We start from the raw sequence: 2,804 nt of genomic DNA on the forward strand, positions 1-2,804 counted from the left end.
GGATCACCTGAGGTCAGGAGTTTGAGACTAGCCTGGCCAACATGGCAAAACCCCATCTCTACTAAAAATACAAAAGAATTAGCCAGGCGTGGTGGTGGGCACCTGTAATCCCAGCTGCTTAGGAGGCTGAGGTATGAGAATTGCTTGAACCCAGGAGGCGGAGGTTGCAGTGAGCCGAGATCACACCACTGCACTCCAGCCCAGGTGACAGAGTGAGACTCCATCCCAAAAGACATAAATAAATAAATAAATAAATAAATAAATAATAAAAATTATGAATGATAATTTACAATTCTTTCACACGGACTCTTTGAAATCTGGTATGTGTTTTGTACTCACAGCATATCTCAGCTGGGGAGAGATGCAGTGCTCTGTGGCCATATGTGGCTGGTGGCTCCTGTATAAGACAGCGTGGCTAGTGAGTGGCTGAGGTAGGATAGATGACAAGATCCAGTGGGAAGAGGGCTTCAAGGAACTGGGAGGCCCAGCATAGATATCAACATGTCTAAGAATTAAGATAGAAGTAGGTTGGAGGAATGGCAAGCCAGGAACAAATTATCTAGAACTGGGCCATCATGGGTTGGGAGATGTCAGAAACCAAGTAGGTGGCGTCAGATGATAATTGGAGTTCAAATCTGAGTGTCTGAAAGGAGGAGGTGAAGTACTATCTTGGGCAGAAAAAAAAATTAAAAAGAAAGCAAAAGAGAGGGAGCAGAATGTCTATAAGTGATGAGGATTATGGAGGATGCCTACCCCAACTCTTCCAGGCCCATCGCAGGAGGGGTGTAGAAAGCCTGCCAGGGGCTGCTGGGGAGACGGTAGGGGCGGTGACCTCAGGAGTCCAAGGTTTCTGCTAGAGCAGAAGGGATAGGAACTGTTTGGAGAAGGCAGTGAAGACAAGGAGACTTTGCTAACGATGGACCATGACCTCCAGAGGGGACAGAGGACATCTGCCAGGAGCTGGGGAGGGATGGAGATGGGGTCAGAAAAGGGGATGGCCAGGGTTGTGCAGAACCTGGAACATCTGAGCCTCCTGTGGCGAATCTGACGCACAGCAATAAAGGGCAGGACCACTTTTGAGGGTTTCAAGGTTGGCTGGGGGTTGCGGGGCCCAGCTGTGAGTGTGAGGACAGGGGTGGAAGGATCTGAAGCTCCAACGGGATTTCCGCTGCTAAAGACAAGGAGGCCCTGGGAGGGCGGTCCCTCTGGACATCGCCAATACGTGTATGCGTGGAACAAACTAACAGAAAGTAATCTCATGGGCTGAGGGGAGGGAGTCAAAGGGGAATTCAGCCCCTAATTTCTTTTCCAAAAAATTTTGTGTATTGTTGTAATTAAAATTAATTTAAAATAGCACCAGCTAGGTATATGCTGCTTTTTGTTTTTTTTTTTTTTTTTTTTTTTTTGAGATAGAGTCTCACTTTGTCGCCCAGGCTGGAGTGAAATGGCACGATCTCGGCTCACTGCAAGCTCCGCGTCCCGGGTTCAAGCCATTCTCCTGCCTCAGCCTCTGGAGTAGGTGGGACTACAGGCGTGTGCCACCATGCCCAGCTAATTTTTGTATTTTTAGTAGATATTGGGTTTCACCATGTTGGCCAGGATGGTCTCAATCTCCTGACCTCATGATCTGCCCACCTCAGCCTCCCAAAGTGCTGGGATTACAGATGTGAGCCACCGCACCCAGCTAGATAATATTCTTGATTTAAAAAGTTTAATCTAGGGGGCAATGGAAAAATAAATAAATAAAAAGTTTAATCTAGTTCAGATGCGGTGGGCCACCCCTGTAGTCCTGGCACTTTTGGGAGGCCGAGGCCGGAGAGTCACTTGAGGTCAGGAGTTCAAGACCAACCTGGGCAACATAATAAGACCCTGTCTCTACAAAAAAAAAAAAAAAAAAAAAAAAAAACTTTGCCAGGCATGGGCCTGTAATCCCAGTTAGTTGAGAGGCTGAGGCAGGAGGATCACTTGAGCCCAGTAATTCAAGACTACAATGAACTATGATTGTGCCACTGCACTCCAGCCTGGGTGACAGGGCCATGTTAGGCAACAGGGTTGTGCCATGTTGTGGAGGCTGGTCTCAAATTCCTGGCCTTAAGTGATCCTCCCACCTCGGCCTCCCAAATAACTTTTTTTTTTTTTGAGACGGAGTCTCGCTCTCTCGCCCAGGCTGGAGTGCAGTGGCCGGGTCCCAGCTCACTACAAGCTCCGCCTCCCGGGTTTACGCCATTCTCCTGCCTCAGCCTCCCAAGTAGCTGGGACTACAGGCGCCGCCACCTCGCCCGGCTAGATTTTTGTATTTTTTAGTAGAGACGGGGTTTCACCGTGTCAGCCAGGATGGTCTCGATCTCCTGACCTCGTGATCTGCCCGTCTTGGCCTCCCAAAGTGCTGGGATTACAGGCTTGAGCCACTGCGCCCGGCCAGGCCTGGCTTATTCTTACGACATAATTGCTGAAATATTTAGATGTGAAGTTCAAGATGTCTGCAACTTACTTTCAATGGTTTAACAAAATATATGCTACACAGATAGAAAGTAGAAGCAGCAAAATGTTTATTGGTGGATCTACGGGAAGAGTATATGGAGTTCTTTTTTTTTTAAAGATGGAGTCTCACTCTGTTGCCCAGGCTGGAGTACAGTAGTGAGATCTCAGCTCACTGAAACCTCTGCCTCCCAGGTTCAAGTGATTCCCCCGTTTCAGCCTCCCAAGTAGCTGGGACTACAGGCACCCATCACCACGCCTAGCTAATTTTTGTATTTTTAGTAGAGACGGGGTTTCACCATGTTGGCCAGGATGGTCTCAATCTC

Source organism: Mandrillus leucophaeus, unplaced genomic scaffold, assembly GCF_000951045.1.
Source record: "Mandrillus leucophaeus isolate KB7577 unplaced genomic scaffold, Mleu.le_1.0 Scaffold43, whole genome shotgun sequence".
NCBI classification, from domain to species: Eukaryota; Metazoa; Chordata; class Mammalia; order Primates; family Cercopithecidae; genus Mandrillus; species Mandrillus leucophaeus.